Raw genomic sequence first — 20,528 nt, 5'->3', positions numbered from 1 at the left:
CATAATGTGCCAGACATGGTGCTGGGCACTGGAAAATAAAAGAATAGCAATAAACAGAGCAGAGCCTTCCCCTGCCGTGAGCTTACAAAACTGTAAAGTGGGTACAAATTTCTTTTTCTGATTAAAAATTTCTATTATAAAATTAGTAAAACAACCCATTGCAAAGAGTTTGATGAAAAGGATGGAAGAGAAAAAAAATACTCCTCCCCTTCACCGAGCCCCTTTTTGTGTTTTTCTTCCTGGGTCTCCCCCAAGCGGGTGGTTTTCACAAGATGTTAATCGTGGCATATACACCCCGGTGTCCTGCTCATTTTCCCTTACCTGGACCACTGAGCAACTTTCCATGTTGTACCTTCATAATCAATAGTCTGTGTTCATAAACACAGCATATCCACATGAACACACAGACCACCATCTGCCTGCCTGCCCACACTCACACCAAAAGACACTCAGATTGCTTCCCATTTGTCCATACGACCCACAAAATGCATTTGTGCAGACAGAAGATAAAGGGAAGAGGCAGATGTACAATGTGATGGGGTCAGATGAGGCTCGGTTGAATAATGCCACTGTGTGAACTTGGTCAAGTCACTTAACCTCTCTGAACTTGTTTCCCTCCAAATGGGCATAACACCACCTTCATACAGTTGTGAAGAGGATTAAACTGGAGACCATCAGTAAAACACCCAGCACGGGGCCTGACAATAAATACATACTTTTTTTTTCTCGTAAATACCAGAAGGTCATGACTATGACTCCTGAATGCCTCCTAAAGGGCTAGGACAATCTGCAGAGACACCCCTTGGAGGATGGTGCAGGAGCTTCCCAAATCCTCTGCACAGCTAGCTAAATTCTCGGAAATTTAGGATTCACAACTGAAGTAATTCAGAGAAGTGTTATGTATTCTGCAACTTCAAGATGATTCAGGAAAAAAAAAAACTACACATACAGATAAAAAACTACACGTACAGATGAAGCAAAAATTGCAGCAAATGTCATTGTTATATCTAGTCAAGGGTGTATGAGTATTTACCGTACTACTTCATTTCTATATACTTGCAATTTTTCAGTATAAAACCTTGATGAAAACTTCTGCTTTAAATAATTTAAAAGGTAAAAAACGATGTAACACTTTAAAAGCTTGCACTGCATTAATTTATTTGTTCAACAAATAGTACAATATCTGGGATGCAGTGAACTGATCCGGTCCCTGACCTCATAGAGCTTACCACCCAGCATTTCTTTGAATGGGGCATATATTTGCTAATTTTATTGTCTGTTCACTTTCTCTTCAAGTTTAAATCTTGATTAAAAAAAATTTTACTTATTTATTTGAAGGAGGAGGGGCAGAGAGGAGGGGGAAAGAGTCCTAAGCATACACTGCACTGAGCGTGGACCCTGACTTCAGGCTTGATTTCATGACCCTGAGCCAAAACTACGAGTCTGACCACCCAGGGGCCCCTAAATCTTGAGTTTTGAAAACAAATATAGATATGATCTTAGTAGAATCAAAATATTAACTCTTTAGGGTATCTTATGATAAAATCTTTTTCCCTAGGCTCTCAATTGTTTTGTAGAATTCACAGAGCAGTTACACTTTTTTAAATGTAGTCAAATCTGTTGGATTTTTTGATGACTTTCATACTTCGAAACTTTGGAAATCAACCTCTAGCCCAAGATATGGTATAAACTGTATATATGGAATGTTTACTTCTTCTTTCGTATATATTTGTTTCAGTATTATTGAGGATTTTAAAAGCAAGGTTAGACAGTGAATCTGATGGCAGGCCTCCTCACTTTACTACTGGTTTCAACAGGAATGCTTCTAGTATTTCATGGTTAATTATAACATTGGCTATTGGTTTGAGATAGATATTCTTCATCATGCTACAAATGTGCCCTTCTATTCCTTTTTTGGTGTATTGATTAGGTAGAAATGGTTGCTCGATTTTAATCAATTTTCCCCTGCATATATTGGAATCAATCGTTTTTACTTCTTTAACCCATTAGCATGACGTAGTTACTATATTAAGCTTTCCTGATATTGACAATTGCCCCCACTGGGTTATGGTAGATGACTTGTTTAATACATTATTGAATTCTATTTCCGACATAACATTTCCATCCTTTAATACGCTCTGTGCCATGGTTAATATCAGGCTTATTTTGCTTTGCAGAATGAATTGGATCATTCCATCAATCTTGTGCTAAGCCATGGAATAGCTTAATGTTATCAGTATTATCAAATTTGAAATAATTACCTAACAAAAACACTTGGGATCGGTGACTTCTTAGGGTAAAGGAGGCAGTGCTTTGATAACAATCACAAATTTTTTTTCTCCATTAACAACATATATATTTTTTCAGAACAGTCTTCATTTAATAGAGATTTTTCAAACTTAAGCCAATCACACCTACATTTTTATTTCTTAAAATGTCTCTATTGCGACATTCCCTTTCTTGTTCCTATTTTTTTTTTCTCTTCTCTTTTTTATTTCTCAAGTAGACTTGCCAGAGGTTAGTCTACTTTATTGTTTGTTTAAAAACAGAATCAGTTCTTGGATGTATCTGCTAATTTCACTGTGTTTCTGCTTTCTAATTCATTTATTTCGGGCTTTACTCTTTTTTTCTCTCCTTTTTCCTTAGGGGCTGTTTTTTATTCTTTTTTTCCTAAGATCTCAGGCTAATGCTTGGTTTATTTTCTTTTTCCGTCTCCCTTCTTAATAATAAAAGCATTTTAGTCTACAAGAATAGCGACAGCTGCCTCCCAGAGGTTTGGTTATGTGGCATTCTGGTTTTCAAGGCTTTCAAATATTTGTCACTATAGTCTTTATTTCTTCCTTGACCAAACAGATTCGGAGAGGGTTTTAAATTTTTCAAGTGGCTGGGTTTTAGTTTTAGTCTGTTTAAATTTACAATTATTTTGGCTACGTTTACTGCATGATGATCAAAGGACTTCCCGACTGGCACAATTTCTGTTGTGGGTGGAACATGAGTTCTTATAGTTGGTTACTGGTGGCTGACAGAAATGTCTGCAAAGCATATGCTCAGTTGTAAAGCCCAAGCGCTTTGCAAAAGTTCTTGCTTGCCATAATATGACGTCAAATGAAAGACAAAGAGGATACAAAGTTCAATGTGCTCTTAAACATTCTTAAAATACAGTATATTTGAATATGTACACTAAGAAGGCTGTGACTTAATATATAAAGGCACTGAACAGTGTTGGTGTTGAGGAGACTATGGGCAATTTTTACTTTCCTGTATGTTTCTTCTTTTCTTATTTATTTTTTTTAAGTAGGCTCCACACCCAGCGTGGAGCCCAACTTAGGGTTTGAACTCACGACCCTGAAATCAAGACCTGAGCTGAAATCAAGAGTCTGACACTCAATCCACTGAGCTACCTGGGCACCCTGACACTTTCCTTTATTTTTAAATTTTCTATATAAGTGTAAGATTTACTATTTTAATAATAAGATTTCTTTGAATGCTTATTTACCTAAGCTTTGGTTAGAGAAATGCTCTGTAGCTCAAGTGTTTTTGCAAAACTCCCCCTGGCCAGAATCAAGGAAGTCACCAGTAAGAACCTGAGGAATGCCTAGATTTGGACCCCAAATGGTAATGACTCCCAAAGATGGTGGCCCTTGTGCGGGACTCACAGTCACTCTGGTGCTGGAGGTCCCCTCTGGAGGACATTCATTTGCAGGGGGGTACCCAGGAGAGCCACCCTCATCCTCCGTAGTCCCTACTCACAAATGAGCTTGCCCTCATTACTGTGATGGCAGAGTTCTTCCTCAAAGGAAAAAAACTGCAAAATCCTACTGCCACAACTGACCCATGTAGGCTTTTATTTTCTCGCTTCCTATATGAGCTCTAAGGCCTAGCCAAAAAACCACATTTTCAACCCCAGGTCAACTGCCAGAGCTGAACGTGGAGCAACTCTGGCCAACCGCCCCTCTCCCCCACCAGGGCTCTTGCAAATGGAAAAGGTGGCTGACGGTCCCCTTGGCTGTTCCACCAGCTCCTACAGCTCCCTCCAATACCAGCAACTCTGAAAAGATCCAGAGAGATCCTGCTCCGTGGCTGCCCACCCTGAGAAGGAAGCAAGGAGGGAAGCTGAGGGAGAGGGGACAGTGGGGGAAAAAGATGAGACAGGGAGTGGAGAGGTAGTCCAGGTGTTCCCGGGAGACCTTTCTTTCAGAACCATGGGCCAGTGAGCATGCCGCACAGGTGCATTGGCCCAGCCAGCCACTTGGGCTGACTCCCCCTCTCACGTTCATTACCATTACCAGGAGTCCCTCACTCTGGAGTCTTTCTTCTGTTTCCCTGCCCTCCATCCCCACTGATCCGACTCCTCTGCACTGGAAGACAATGGCAGGGAGGAAGGAGAAAAGCATGCTGGGGCAGGAGGACCCTCAGATGTCTCGACTGGCTTCCAATGAGCCCCCTGCCCAGTCTGGTGGGTAGTCTGGGGCCACCTGCATCATAGGGAGGAGATACTTAGAAAGCCCGGGAAGAGAATCCTGATGGAGGTACCTTCCCCACACGGAATGTATTAAGGGGGCCAGGCGAAGAAGACAGCAAGGGCCAAAAGCAGGGCAGGGGTAGGCAGAGAGCCCTGGGTGTGTGCCCAACTCCCAGCAGTGTCTTATCTCTGGAGGGCGTTCACTACCTGGGTAGGTGCAGGTAAGAGGTGTGGAGGGTCTCATGATGCCGCCAGGGAAAAGAGCCACAGACATCCTTTCTCTAAAAACCCTGCCTGCCCCCCTTTGCTGTTCCTGTGGCTTCCTACATCCAGGCAGAGTACTGCCCACCACTCTGGATGTTCTGAGCAGTGACCTTTAAGCATGTCTATGTTTAAGCTTGATGCCACCTGTAGGCACCAACTTCCTGCCCTCTGCTCCATGCAACATCTACACAGCAGGTTGAAATACCCAAATCAGAATGCAGCCAAGGACTTGGAGCTACCACCCTTTGGAAGAATGCTCTCCAGGAAAGCAGTGTTCTCAGCACGTCAGCCAGCCGAAGAACTTACAGAGGGAGGATGGGAGTGAACTCGTGTTTTCGGTTTAATTTTTATCTAGAAGTTAGCAGGCTCTCCAGTGGCTCATCTGGCCCACCTCCGTATGTTCTGCTTTACTGTTCTGTTGTGTTCCAGGGGTTGGGTGGCAGAGTGGGTCAATGGATGGAGTGTGAACTCTGGACTTATTCACACCTGGGTTCAAATCCCCCTATCATCCCTTACAGCTACAAGGCCTTGGGAAAGTGGCCACCTTCGTGAACCTGTTTCCCTGCCTCTAAAACGAGTCTGGAACATTGTTCCTTGCAGGGTTACTGAATTAAGAGTCTAGCCCTGTGCCTGGCCCAGAGCAGGTGCTGAAGAAGCACTGGTTTTCTTTCTCTTGCCAGGATTTAGGGAAACCCAGCCTGAAGATCTCGTGCACTCATGCAACATTTCAAAAGATCTTCCTACATTCTCAAGTCAATTTGGTAACTATAAATATGTATTAGGAACACACCCTGGTGAAAAATTTTACTTGGGGTTATTTCTTGGTGAGTTTTAAGAAATACAATCAAGCATAGAAAATGTACTTTTGTAAATTATCTGTAAACAACTGGTGCAAAGCTGAAATTTTAGGTGAACTGAGAAGGAATTCAAGCAAAAGTGCTATACTTATTCCTCTGAGGGGTTTCTCAACTCTCTGATCAACATTTTTTTTTTTTTTAAGATTTTTATTCATGAGAGACACACAGATTGAGAGAGCTCTGAGAGAGAGAGAGAGAGAGAAAGAGAGAGAGAGAGGCAGAGACACAGACAGAGGGAGAAGCAGTCTCCATGCAGGGAGCCCAATGTGGGACTCGATCCAGGGTCTCCAGGATCATGCCCTGGGTTACAGGCAGGCACTAAACTTCTGAGCCACCCAGGGATCTCCACTCTGATCAACATTTCCAAGAGGATTTCCCCACATGGATTTAACAACAACAAAAGTCCCAAGTCCCCTGGTTCATGCCAGTGATCTATCATGTTGCTTCTTTGCTCAGAACCCATGTGGGCCTCTGCCTAGCCTCTGGATCAAGTCCAAGCCTTTGGACAAATTCCCAGATCAGCCCCTACCTACACCTCCGGCCCCATCTCCTACCATCCCACCTATACATCCTATCTTCCATCCACACCAAATCACCAGAGTCTTCACATGTGCCTGTTCTTTCTGCCTCGGCTGTGCCATTACCCAATGGAAGGCTCCCGCTCCCCTTGCCTGCTGAGCCTCGGCTAAATACCACCTCCACCAGGCAGTCTTCCCTGCACACACCCCTGCTCCCAGCATGTTCCTAACTTCCCATGCTCTTGTTTGCATAACCAATATTCCTTCTGGCTGAGGGCTCACTGTGGACAAAAGCCCTGTCATTTCCCTTTACATCACAGAGTTTAGCCCATGGTAGGTACTTGGTAAATGTTTGCTGATCTGATGAAGGAAGAAAGAGATGAGTAAGGAGATTTATAAGAGACAAGACAATTCAGGATGGCTCTTCCCTGACTTCACTGCCCTGCGGTACTCAGGTCACAGTGATAACCATGTGTTACACAGCACACAGCACAGCTATACAAAGTAGGCTTATAAACCCATTTCACAGGCCATGAAACTAAGGCTTGGCAGGAAGGTTGTGCCTCATCAGGGGTAGGAGATGATGAGCCAAGACAGAAAGCCATGGCTCCCGTGAACCTGAGTCTTGTGGCTTGAAAGTAATATCCCCCCCTTTGCCATGGTGCCCACTTTCATGGAGAGCTTGTGGGGAAAAGAGCAGCTCCATGTTTCTGCATTGAAAACATTTCTGTCCTACAGAGTCCCCTGGGCCAAGAAGGTGCCAGGGCACAAGGTGGAACACATACGAGAGCAAATCTATGACTGTCTCAGGCCACCCTGAGCCGAGCCCCCCACCCTGGGACCCACTGCTCAGGGTGGGGTTCTACACCCCCTCTAGTGGGACACCAGACTTGCCCACTGCTTGTGCCTTTGGTGGGTCCAACACCATTAAAAGCGGACCCAGATTTTCCCCAGGTCTTAATCGGCTCAGAAGCAAAGTGACAAGTTCCATTTTACGTAAGGTGGCAGAATGGGCTCTAACAATGTGTCATAAATGGGGGTGGCGGTGGTGAGGTGGGGTCGAGAGTGTGGGATGGCGATGGGCCATTCAGGGAAGAGAGCCAGGACAGGGCAGATAAGAGATCTCATCCAGCAGACAGATAACGGAGGCTACAATGACAAAAGAGCCAGGAGCCGTCGCTGGTGCATCGAGAGAAAGGAAGAGCATATTAAATTTTAAAACAAAGCCCACCCCAGGGGAAACCTCCAGCCTCCGTCTCCTAACCCGCGCCTCTCATTTCCAACACAGGTTCATAGAAACTGAAACGTCTGTCCCTCATCTCCGGGGGCTGGGTTTTGTGTGTTTTGTTTTTTGTAACCCTATGGGCAACAGCTAGCATACTGTGTCTCTGGGTTGGAGGGGAGCAGCCTGGGCCTCCAGGAACCCCTGTAGCCTTCCCACCAGGCCCGGGAAAGATGGGCAGGCCGGGACTGGGTCACCTTCTTGACAGTATGGTGAAGGGGGGTTGGGAACCAGAGCAGGGCAGGGACTTGCCTGAATGTGCTAGATCTGGAGGGTGGGCATCAGTCAGGGTGTCAGCGGCAGAGAAGAGGAAAGAGGGAAGCTAAGAAGTAGGGAAGGTCCTCAGAGGCCACGCCAACGAAAACTACCATAAAGAACACGCTGACATGCAGGAGGAAGAGAGCCGAAAAGGAGGAAGAGCGAGCGTGGAGCTGGAACAGGAAGGCTCGATTTAGCCTAAGCAAATGTTACTTCCTCAGTAATTCCATCAAACCTCCCTCCTGGCCCCCTCCCTCCCTGCCAGGGCAATGGTGGAGGAGTCAGGCTGGCGGGGCTGGAGGCTTGGGCAGATGCACTCCCCCTGGGGCCAGTACAGGAAGCCGCCCCCCACCCCGACCCCGACCCAAGACCCCAAACCCCGACCCAGATTGGGAGGGGTAGCCTTGATCTCTGGTGTTAGGGTCAGATGTTTGCTTTATGAGCATCCTCTTGGAAGGGAGACTGTCAGAGCTCCCCGAGAGACTCTGAGCCCTCAAAGCCAGCACTGTCCAGGGCATTCTGAGGTTTCCCTGGGGAGCTGCGGGCCTGCCCAGCTGCCTACAGTCCGGGGAGACACAGCCCTAGAGTCTCACTGCTAACCAAGGGGCAAGGATGGGACTTTCTCCATCACAGCTCAGCTCAGACCTTCCCTGACCCCTGGCTCTCCACCAACAGGTGCTCAACATTTGGCAAGTGATGTCTGAGAACCACACAGCCGGGGTTTAAAAGAAAAATGACTTTGGATTTGCCCAAAAGGAGTAAAAAATATGAGACAACCTTTCTGGAGGGCAGTTTAACTATCTTAATCAAGAGCCTTTAGGGGTGCCTAGGTGGCTCAGCAATTGAGCGTCTACCTTTGGCTTAGGTCGTGATTCTGGGGTCCTGGGATCGAGTTCCGAATCAGTCTCCCTGCAGCGAGCTTGCTTCTGCTTCTCCCTCTGCCTATGTCTCTGTCTTTCTCTCTGTGTCTCTCATATAAAAATAAATAAAAATCTTAAAAAAAACAAAAAAAGAGAGAGAGACTTTAGACTGTGTCCTTGGGCCAGGGGTTCCGTTCTAGAAACAGATGCCAAGGAATAATCAAGGCTGTGGGCAAAAACACCCAAGGATGTTCACCACAGCATTCCTTATAAGACAGAGAAAGAGAAAATGATGTAAATGTAGGAGGGCTGATTAAGTATATTATGATTCTTCTGTTCGAAAGCATATTATGCAGCCGTTTAAAGTGAGCTGGGCACAATGAGCTCTGGGAAGTCCTGGAAGTGCTGAATTGCTACACCACACCTGAAACTAATACAACACTGTATGCTAACTCTACTAGAATTAAAATTAAAAAAAATAATAATAAAGTGACTTGGAGGAAGAGGTTTAACTCCATGAAAATTTTAATCACAAGTTGTTAAGGAAAAGCAAAAAAAAAAAAAAAAAAAAAAAGAAAGAAAGAAAGAAAGAAAGAAAAAGTAACATGAAGATACACACAGTATGATCTCATTTTAATTAAAAAATATAGAGTGGGAGGGCATATAATATACCAAAATATTAATAATTATAGAGGGTTCTTTCTTCTTTTTGCTTGTTTATATTTCCTAAATTTTCTGCAAAAATCACAAATCTCTTTGTAACAAGAAAAAAATCAATAAAATCTATTTTCTAAAAAACAAAAGGAAGAGATCCAAGAGCCAAGAGACTATTCATTCCTTGGACATTCAAACCTGAACTGGATTTAAAACAAACAAACAAACAAACTGAACACAGATATCTTAAAACCGCCTAAGAATATTTTCAAGAACTAAGGGGTAGTTTCCAGTGAGGAGGAATTAAAATCTCCGGGAGGGCTTTCTGCATGCAGACAGGGTGTGAGTCATGAGCAGAGAGCCAAACCCCCCAGAAAACTCAGAACCCAACTTCTCAGTCCAGATCCTTCAAATAATTGCCACCGGGGGAGGAAGAGGAGAGCAAGCAGAGGGGCCAAGGTGCAAAAAAGGCAAAACAAACATTTCTTTTGTCCTTCATGGAGGACACAGGACAACAGCCATCTCTTTATTTTTTTATTTTTTTCAGCCATCTCTTTAGACAGTAAATCCAAAAAGAAAGAGAGGTTTTGGAAAAAACAGGCCCGTTCCTGAGCTGAGACTGGTTAATTTACCTGGGTATAGGGAATGAATTTTTACAACCAAGGTATAAAAGCTCTAAAAGGTGAGTTTTGGGGCACCTGGGTGGCTCAGTTGATTAACCGAGGGACTACTGATTTCGACTCAGGTCATGATTTCAGGGTCATGAGACTGAGCCCTGCATGGGCTCCATACTCGCTGGGGAGTCTGCTTAGGATTCTCTTCTCTCCCTCTCCCTCTGCCCCTTCCCTCTGCTCACATGTGTATTTTTCTTTCTAAAAAAATTAAAATAGGGGCACCTGGGTGGCTCAGTCAGCTAAGTGCCTGCCTTCTGCTCAGGTCATGATCCCAGTGCTGTGGGACTGAGCCCTGTGTTGGGCTCCCTACTTAGCAGGGAGTCTGCTTCTCCCTTTCCTTTTGTTCCTCCCCCAACTCATGCTCTCTCTCTCTCTCTCTCTCTCTCTCTCAAATAAATAAAATCTTTTAAAAAATTAAAATTAAAAAAAGATAAAATAAAACAAGGGCCTGGAAGACAAATTCTGACAAGCTCTGTAACCAAAGCAAAAGAACTTAGCTGATGTTACATAGAAGTTTTCCCGGAGAATGAGCTGGAACACAGGCAGATAATGGACTGGAACACTTGAGGGCATTGAGAGTACTCAGCACACCATTTACAGAAGTTGGCCTCAGCCTGAAAGAGATGACCTAAAGACCAAAGAAGGAAAAATTCTACAGAGGATGGTCTTAATTATTCAAGCATCAGGAAAATCCAAGGAGGAATAATGGCAGACATCTTTATTTCTCCAGTCCTCTTTATGATCAAAAGCTTTAAAGTCTACCTCAAATATCAAAGTTTATTCATTTGAGGGATATATACTGGGTGCCTCCTGTCCGTTTGTGTGTTCAGTAAATAGCTGGGTACAAACTTTACATGGGGACAGTTCTGTGATATTCAAGGCACTTCCACTGGCCAGACAAACAAAAATGGACAGGGTGGGTCATTAGGATGCATCCCTTGTAAAGATGCCAAGTAGCACTGTGACAGGGAGTTGGACATGTTGGCTCAGGCCCACAGAACCTGAAGACTTCTTACCCCCAAAAGCATTCCTCAGCCCCAAAGGACCCTGCCTATTTCTTAAGAAATGATGACTCCAACTTAGAAAATAAATATGACACCACACACGAGTACAGGTGGTGCTGGATGATTTTATATCTCTTAAAGACATCAAATTCTTCCCCCGGGTGAAGCTGTACCTATAAATTACAGCCTCATATTATATATGGCCAACACCTTTAGCTTTGTTCTCCTACAGCATTTCTCCTTGACAAAAAAAGAAGCCGTCAATACTCTACTTTGAAAACAGCATAGGAGGTATTTCTGTGAGACCAAAAAAAAAAAAGGAAGAAAGCAAGCATTTTTCCTTCCCTTTAATTAAAGGGATGCCATCCAGTTGCACCTCTGGATAGAAAAATAGAAACAGAAAAGTATTCTTCCAGAATCTTCTGAGTACCAAGTACCTTTAGCCCTACAAAGTTCACCATCTAACAAAGTGAAAGCCCCAGCTTAAGGCACCAGGAAGTGTTCCCTTGGCACCTGGCAGCAGCTGGTACCTACCTGAGGCCAGTTCATAGACAGTAATAAAAGCTCCCTTGAAATAATGTTAAGGTTCAGACACTCTGATAAAAGCTGGGAACTTCAAAGGTAGGACTGCAAAGCCCATCCCTAATCCTCCTCATTGTGTCTGATGTGGCTGGTTGGGCTCTGGGTTGGCCCTACCACCTAGTGTCTGAGCTTTGCCCCATAGGCATTTGTGAGCCGGACAGCCAGCTGGGGTGGGTGGGACAGAGCTTCACACTCACTCCCTCAGGAGGGGCGGACCTTAGGCCACAGTGCATAGCCACTGGTCTCTGACCAATGGGGTATCAGTTAAAAATAAGGGAAGAAAACAAGAAAAAGAAAAAATACTGATCTACAGGCAGGAGCCCAGTGGTTCTGGAGTGATAACGGGATTCAACGCCAGGTTCCGAGGCTCTCTATGAACTTGTGCAAGTCACTTCAGACTTGAACCTTAGTTTCTTTGTCTATAAAAATGGTAACGTTACTGGGAGTTGTTGATGGGAGTAAAATAACCTGTGTGAAAAATGCAGAGCAAAGGTGAGATTCTTCTTCCCACCCACCCTTCCTTTTTTCTACTCTAACTTCCTTCTTTAAAAATACCGTTTTTTTTTGTTTTTTTTTTTTTCGGCTAGATATGCCCAAGGCACAAAATTCGAAATGTAGAAAAAGTAACCTTGCAGAGCTATTACATTGCTGGGCCTTCTATCTTGTACTCTCTCATTTAAGAAACTATCTCAGTGACCAGGACCACATCAACTGACCACATGGATACATAGGGAGCTTTCACATTCTTTTTTTTTTTTACAGCTGCATGTATTGCATTGTATGATCAAAGGACAGTTTATTTGCCAGTTCCCTCCTGGTGAACATTAAGGGTTTTTTTGTTTGGTTGTTTGTTTTTTGCTTTTACAAGCAAGATGTAATGAAATATCTTGAAAAATGCTCATTTTGCATGTTATGCAACAAACCTGTGATAAAAATTCCCAGAACTAGAATTGCTTGTGAATTTTGGATTTTAATAAATATCGTCAAAATCCTCTCTATATAATATGCACTCTATCGACAGTTGTGAGAGTATCTGTTCCCATTGCCACTTCTTCATGGTGGAATTAACTTGCATCTCTCTAGTTAGTAGTGGGCTGAACATGTTCTTACATGGTTGAGAACCATTTGTATTTCCTTTTCTGTGAACTGTCCATGTTCTTAGCCTATTTTAAAAACTGAGTTGAGGGTATGCCTGGCTGGCTCAGTTGGTGGAACACGCGAATCTTGATCTTGGGGCCGTGAGTTTGAACTCTATGTTGGGTCTAGTGCTACTTAAAAAAAAAAAAAAAAAAAGAGGAAATAAAATAAAACAAAAAAAGTTGGGTCGAGGGGTGCTTGGGTGGCTCAGTCGATTAAGCGTCTACCTTCAGCTCAGGTCATGATCCCAGGGTCCTGGGATGGCTCCCTGCTCAGCGGGGAGTCTGCTTGTCCCTCTCCCTTTCCCATTTCCCGTTTGTGCTTTCTCATGCTCCCTCTCTGTGTCAAATAAATAAATAAAATATTTTTTTTTAAATTGTGTAGGTGGTCTTTTTCTTAATGATTTGTAGGAGTTCTTTAGGTATTAAGGAAACCAGCTCTATGACCTGCATAGCAAAAATGTTCTCCAGTTTTGATTCCCTTTATGATGACTTTAGCCACACAGAAATTTTTTACTTTGTGAAGAAATATATCAATATTTTCTTTTATGGCTTCTGGGTTTTAAGCCATAGTATTTTCCCAGGTTCATTTTTTTGTATTTACCATCTTTAAGCGATCTGAAATCTATTGTGTTATAATTTGTTTTTTAAAAAGCCATCAAGATGTCTCAAGTCACAAATTTTAAAATGCCATCTTTCTTTCTTTTTTTTCTTTTTTAAGATTTTATTTATTTATTCACGAGACACACACAGAGAGAGAGAGAGAGAGAGAGAGAGAGAGGCAGAGACACAGGCAGAGGCAGAAGCAGGCTCCCTACAGGGAGCCCGACGTGGGACTTGATCCTGGGGCTCCAGGATCATGTCCTGGGCCGAAGGCAGGTGCCAAACCGCTGAGTCACCCGGGATCCTGCCATCTTTATTTCATATCAAATTACCTTTAATTGACCTCTGATTCCCTTCTCTTTTTTGTCTTCCAAATCCCACCTAGTTGCCTCAAATCATGCTCTTTCTCTACATGGCCCTCATATCCCTTCATTCCATTCCTGAGCCAAGGGTTGATCCATGTTATCATGACTGACAATCATGCAGATCGTGCTGAATCTCAGCATCTTAGAGCAAGCAGAAATCTCAGAAGTGTCCCTTCATTTTATAGATAAGGACGTTGAGCTCCAAAAAGGTGAAATGGACTTGTCCAAGATTACAGAGCAGGTTAGTGCTTAGATTTTTTTTTTAAATTACTATCCAAGAAAAAAGAAGAATTGATTTTCCCATAAATTCTGCTCAATCAATAGGTATCTATTAAGCAACTACTATGCCCAACAGTGAACCAGGCTTTGGGGCTCCAGAAATAAATGACACAGCTCAAGGTTTCAGGAAGCTGAGTCCAGTGTGTGGAGTCTAAACATACACACCTACAGGCTAAGAGGTAAGGCAACAGTGGCCACTGGATGTGGAAGAACAAGTCATTTCTGCAAGGGATGGCATGGGGGAAAGCTCAGAAGATACACAGTTTTTATTTTTATTTTATTATTTTTTTAGAAGATACATGATTTTTTTTTTGAAGATACATGATTTTTAATTGGGCCTGGCATGACCAGGACTTTGTCCAAATACGGAGAGAAAGTATTTGGCAATAGGGGAACAATGAGACAAAGTGGGGTGTCTCGTGGTATATAGTCAGGAAGGAAGTAATCTGGCCTAGTGTTAGCTGTGGGTGGATTTTCAAGAAAAGGTTCCTCTGAGGATCTGTGGTCATTGCCAGGCCCTCAAAACTGCACACTAAGACTTATAAATAAATGGACCCATCTGAAGGGCCTTTAGGTGCCTGGCAGAAAGCAACATATCCACTGTGGAAGAATGTACTTTCATCCCATACCTTAAAGAATTCTCACAGATAGAATTCTAACAAACATAAACTCACAATCAAAAATCATGATACACATACAGGGGTACCTTGTGGCTCACCTTGTTAAGGGTGTGACTCTTGATTTTGGCTTGGATCATGATCTCAGGGTCTTGGGATTGAGGACTGTGTTGGGTTCAGCATTCAGTGAGGAGTCTGCTTGAGGACTCTCTTTCGTTCCCCTTTTCCTTATTCTCCTCTCTCCATCACATGTATGTGCGTGTGTGTGTGTGTGCGTGCGCATGGCATGCTCTCTCTCTCTCTCAAATAAATCTTAAAAATAAACACAAAAATCATGAAACACATGGGAAGCAAGTTCTCAAGAGTGGAAATCAGCAGAATTATCATACAACAGAACTATACCTGCATACACTTCAGAGACTGGAATTAGTGGATACAGAATACAAAATAAGTATGTTTAATGTGATTAATAAAATGAGGAATTAAAAATACAAGTAAGGAGTAAGATATTACTACAAAACACAAACTACCATGCATACTCAGAAAAGGATAAAATAGGAACACAGAAATAAAAAATATAAGCATCCAGATTAAAAACTCAAAGGATGAACATAAAAAATAATAACTCCAATGGAAACATATCAAATATATTAAAATTTGTGAGTTAATACTGATATTAAAAATACTTCCATGGAAGGGCTAACCAGAAGATTAGAGATAACTGAAGAGAGAATTAGTGAGCTGGAAGATAAGTAAGGTATTATCTAGAAAACATTACAAAAAACCAAAAAATTGAAAATGAAAGTTAAGAGATATAAAGGATAGAATAAGATCTAACAGAGACAGAGATAGGGATGGAGAGACAATATTCGAAAGAGACAACTGCTGAAAATCCTCTAGAATTGACAAAAGTCACCAATCTTTGGTTTCAGGAAGCCCAATGAATCCTTAGCCAAAGAGATTCAAATCCACTCCTAAGTAATTAACAGTGTACTGCAAAACATACCAATGAGTGCACACACACACACACCCCACCAACAACCAGGCAGAAGATATTATCTAAGAAAAGCAGTAATTGTGCTACCAGACTTCTCAACATCAATAATGGCCAAAAGACAATGGAATACTATCTTTATTTATTTATATATTTATTTTTAAAAAGATTTTATTTATTTATTTGAGAGAAAGAGCAAGCATGCATGCGTGCATGCTCACATGCAAAGCAGGGGGAGAGTGGGGCAGGGAGGGAGAGGCACAAGCAGGCTCTGTGCTGCGTGTGGAGCTCAATCTCAGGACCCCGAGATCTTGACCTGAGCCAAAATTGAGAGTTAAGATGCTCAACCGACTAAGCCACCCAGGCGCCCCTGGAATATGATCTTTAAATACTCAGAGAAAATGACTGTCAAGCTAATGTTTTATACCCACTAAAACAATACTTTAACAATAAGGATGACATAAAATTCTTGCCAAACAGAAACTGGAAAGTTTATGACTAAAAAATCTTTACTACGTGATGTTCTGATCCCAGAAAGTAGGTTGGAGATGCAAGGAGCAATAAAAGTAAAAGTAAATGAAATGGAAAATACGTGGAAAATTGAAGCAAAGGTTAACTGTATAGAACATTAAAAATAAAAGCCTGGGGGCGCCTGGGTGGCTCAGTCAGTTGAGTGTCCCTCTTAATGTCAGTTCAGGTCATGACCTTGGGTTCGTGAAAATAAGTAAATGAATGAATGCCTGATTTGAGTGACTGAAGAGAGAAATAAGATGTATCTAAACCATTGTGTGACAACTGAATGTGACTTTATATAAAGCATTCCAAGGTCCTTGTATTATTTGAGAAAAGGAAGACACCGACTAACTTTAAACCTGCAATCTGCATGCATCAAAAGAATAGAAACAGTGTATAAACTGCAAAGCAGTAGAGAAAAAACAGAGTGAAGGAAAGAAAGAAAAAGAAAGAAACCCTTTTAATCGATTTAAAAGAATGAACAGGGGCTCCTAGCTGGCTCAGTCAGTTGGTGGAGCTTGAGACTTTTGATCTTGGGGTGTGGATTTGAGCCCTGGGATGCATGATGTAGAGATGACTTAAAAATAAAGTCTTTAAAAAAAATAAGGAATAAATGAAGAATCAGAAAAAGAAGAAACAGAAAGCACAAAATAAGATGGTAGAAAGAAATCCATATCTAAAACTATAACCAAGGTAAACCTAGCTCTGAAACTGTTTATAGGAGACAGGAAGACAGGGACATAGGACAAGAGTCCTGTCCTTGCAGGCTGAAACCAGACATGGAAAGGAAAGAGTAGCAGGGAACCGTGGCTGAGGCACCCAGTGTAGCCAGGAGAGAAGGGAATGGCAGAAAACAGGGTCAGAGAGGGAGGAAGCGGGCCCAGAGTGACAAGCCAACACTCTCTGTAACAGCATCTGCTATGGAGAAGTCAGGTAAGTAGAGGTCTCCAAATGGACTGCCAGGTGGGATTAGGGGATGGGTCAGGGTCCCTGTGAGAGCAGGTAGGAGTGGGGGGTGAAATACTCTGCTGTTTCAGAGCTAGAGAGAAAAGGGGGACAGAGGAGGCAGGGACAGAATGGGTGAACTCTTCTCTGTGAAGTCCTAGGTGGGGAGAAAGTGATACAGGAGTTGAGGAGAGGTAGAGCCAAAGGAGAGGGAGACAGGTGTGTCTGTACCTGTAGGTATGGGACTGGGGCACAGGAGGATGTGCTCAGGCCTATGGAGGCAGCTAGGGCAGGATACAGGGGATCTAGGGATGGAATTGATGGTAGGCATGTTCCCCCAGTGGGTAGGCACTGGTTCCCCAACTTGGGCCAAGGGTGCTTCAAGGGTGCAGTGGTGAGAGATGGGAAGAATTCTGAATTTCAGACGTGACCTGCTTTCAGATTAATGGCAAGTCCACAGTGAACTCATGGTCTGTGGCTAGTGAATGTGGCCCTGAGGGGCAGTGAGGCATGTAAACTCAGAGACCCCAGGATCAAACACCACAGAGTGGGATTAACCTACCAGCACCTCCAAAGGGTACCTGATGCTTTTCAAGAGGCTGGCTTGGATGTGAGGAGGTTATGATAGGTTTGGCTCTTGTGTTTTACCGAACACATGCAGGATAGCCTTCCCTATCTGGAAGCCTATCCCATGGCTGCCCTCCGGGGAATCGGATGGGGTCACGGATGGCATTCAGATGTGACCCAGAGGACAAACCACACATAACCAAGAGTCATCACAGAAGTTACAGTTTCCCATGTAAATCTGGAGGGTGGACATTCCTGCTTTCTGTGGGGATCATTCTTACCTGATTTTGATCCCCTACTTACTCCACACTGGGGGTGCAGAAGGAAGAAAGGGAATGTGGTCGGGCCACCACAACGGGATCCCCTATTCTCAGCTTCCAACTGTGCTGAAAATCCTCCCGTTTCCAACATCTCTCTCAGTACTCCCAAAATATACACACAATAGAGCATATATATTTAATATCAGAGATACCTTTACGATGATGGTTGCAGAAGACAGAATTAAACCCCCCTAGAGGTCAACCCACTTCTAATAGTCCTTTTACTCCGTTTATAAATATATAGATGATAAAGATAAGACACACTGATAAAAATGCACAGAGCACAGAAATGAATTAAAGAGAAAACAAAAGGCCTCTGTAGTTGGGGGTAAGGCACTGGGGATGGGGGAAGGGTCAGGTCTTCGAGCTACACACATTAATTAGTAAGTAATAAGAACCAGTCATTTTACCTTTTGAAGCTGCTGATTCGACATAGGTTTTTGGCTCTGCTCTGGCTTCTCACATCTTTTGATCCCCCTTTTGGAGTCTGCCCTAATCTCTAGCCACCACCTCACCCCTTATTTGACAGTGCATTGCTTCAAGTATCTTTCTGCCTTGTTTTCTTTTTTTTCTTTTTTTTTTTTTAGCAAACAAAAATGAGTTGGGCCCAACAGTGACACAGGCTCTCATGGGCTAGCCTGGCAACCTGGTGTAGCTTGTAACAGGTCTCCTTTCTGTTTTATGCATGGGCAATTGAGGGACACTGGTAATCGTAGGGGCCTCCGTAATCTCAATTTCTGTTCTACCAAAAGAGTTCTCCCCTAATTCCTGTACAAGGCCTGTTACGAAGTTAGGCTTTGTGAGCAGGGGCTCTGTGGCCCAACTACTCAGGGCCAGGCCTGGTTCTGACACCTGACCTCGGGAAAGTTATTCCACCTAAATGAACAGATATGTGGAAAGTGCTTACACTAGTGCCTGGTCCATATTAAGTGCTGTGTCATTAGAGAGCTGGGTGAGATTAGTTAAGAGAGGCATTTACCCCTAGTTCCAGGAGGCCAGAGATCCCTTTGAGGCTGGCAAGAGCTATGGGTCCTCTCCCCAGCAAAGTGCACATACATGCACATAACCCTCTGCACAGCTGCTGGTGCCCCCCATGCCGCAAGGCTCAAGGACCACTGGTATTAGCCCTCTGGTCCTCTCTATGCTGATGTGAGGATCTCAGGCGCGAAACTCTGTGGCAATGGTTCAAGTCTTAAGTTCACAAGCAATGGCCTATTGAGCAACTCCCTCGTTTCAGGTTCCGCTTTTGGCAGAAATGTTACACCTTTCTTCCCCAAAGCCCTTCTGACCCTTGCCAGTTTTGCTCTTGATTCAGGCCAAATCCTCCTTGGGTCACCTTAAGACTATCACTCTGTGTGCAACAAAGCTCCACATGCTCTTTCCGAATCATTCTGGTCCTTCTGCAAAGCTCTGATGGTCAGGCCACTGTCCAGCATTGGCTGAAGTCAGACCACTGCACGGACTGGTGCCTGCTGGGCTCCCACCGAAGGCCTTGCAGAGGTGGATACTGCAGACGCCCAGGCCCTCACTCTTAATAAGCTTAGAAATGGCACAAAGCAGGAAAAGCCAAAGATGACAGAAGCCAGAAGGAACTCATGAGATGATCTAATTCCCTCATTAACCCAGAGAAGTGACTTCCCCGTGGCCACCCAACTCATTCACAGCAAAGCTGAGAACTTAGCCGGTTCAGTGCTTGGACTCCTTCGGCATTTCTCAGGCTTTACCATGCAGGGGAGTTGTGTTAAAATGCAGATTCTGCATTTCTAACAAGCTCCTAGGCTGCAATGCTGCTGCTGCTGCTGGGGGTAGATGGGCCACTGAGAGTAAGCAGGAGTTTATGTCACAGTCAACAGACTATTCCACCCTAGTTAAAGCCTCCTCATCCACCCTTCCTGTGGCTGTTTAAATGCTCTTTCTTCAGGAAAGCCTCCTCCTTCCCCTCCATGCTCCCTGATTATCAGCTCCCATGGCCTCTGTACTTTTCCCTTTGAAGCATTTATAACAACTGTAATTAAAGAGTATTTGTATAATTATTAGCTCAGTGTCTGTCTCCCAGGGAGACTACAAGCTCCATGAGGTCGGGCCCAGCACGGAGAGTGATAAGTCATACTATCAGCCAAAGGGGGACTGTTGTGGTCTGGAATGGCCTGGGCCAGCATTCTGGAATAGGAAGGGATGGATCATACACGTGGAAAACACCTTCTGGAGGCCTCAAGACCAACAACGACGCTGCTAGCTTTAGAATTCCCCAAGTTTCAAACACATACCAACTGAAATTTAAATTGAAAAGCATCTTTCAAAAGAAGAACATCTCCTGAATGTCTATCAAGTGCAAAAGAGCCCCAATCTGGTACTAGCCACTCTGCCTAGGGAACAGTTAGGCCTCCCAAAGAAGCATTCTCTTGGAATCTTCGTTGGGCAAATGGTCTCTGAGCACTGTACGGGACCCGGCAACCACAGCAGAGGCCACGCTCCCTGTCCAGCCTCACTCCTCTGCAGACCAACAGTTTCTTTTTCAGTTTTTCTACTGCCATCCTTCTGAGGAACCCCAAAGCTCCAAGTGTTCAGCTCTTTGGTGTGGGCAGAGAGATGCCTGACCTCGTGAAGGAGGCAAAGTCTGAGGTCAGTTGGCCTGGGTTCAGGTATCAGCTCTGTGCCCTTGGGCAAGTGACTACAACTACTCTGCGGTCTAGTTTCCCCATCTGCCAAATGGGAATAATGATGTAGGGAGCAGCAGCTGCAAGGACTAAAGGACAGAACAAATACACAGCACA

General features: G+C 43.8%; 1 protein-coding gene across 4 annotated transcripts in view; it reads right to left on the bottom strand.

Annotated features, from left to right (window-relative positions):
* ZNF710 (zinc finger protein 710) overlaps window positions 1-20,528 on the bottom strand; it is a 66,872-nt gene that overhangs the window by 42,906 nt on the left and 3,438 nt on the right. Inside the window, exon 1 of one of the 4 annotated variants that reach the window (XM_072737289.1) lies at window positions 14,517-14,622. The exons of the other annotated variants lie outside the window; for them this stretch is intronic. The gene's annotated coding sequence lies outside the window, so the exon portion shown is untranslated. Of the gene's footprint in view, window positions 1-14,516; window positions 14,623-20,528 lie in introns of those variants that run through there. 4 annotated transcript variants of the gene reach the window in all.

The sequence above is a fragment of the Vulpes vulpes genome, chromosome 14 (assembly GCF_048418805.1).
Source record: "Vulpes vulpes isolate BD-2025 chromosome 14, VulVul3, whole genome shotgun sequence".
Taxonomy (NCBI): domain Eukaryota; kingdom Metazoa; phylum Chordata; class Mammalia; order Carnivora; family Canidae; genus Vulpes; species Vulpes vulpes.
This window is presented reverse-complemented; position numbering and strand designations above follow the sequence as displayed.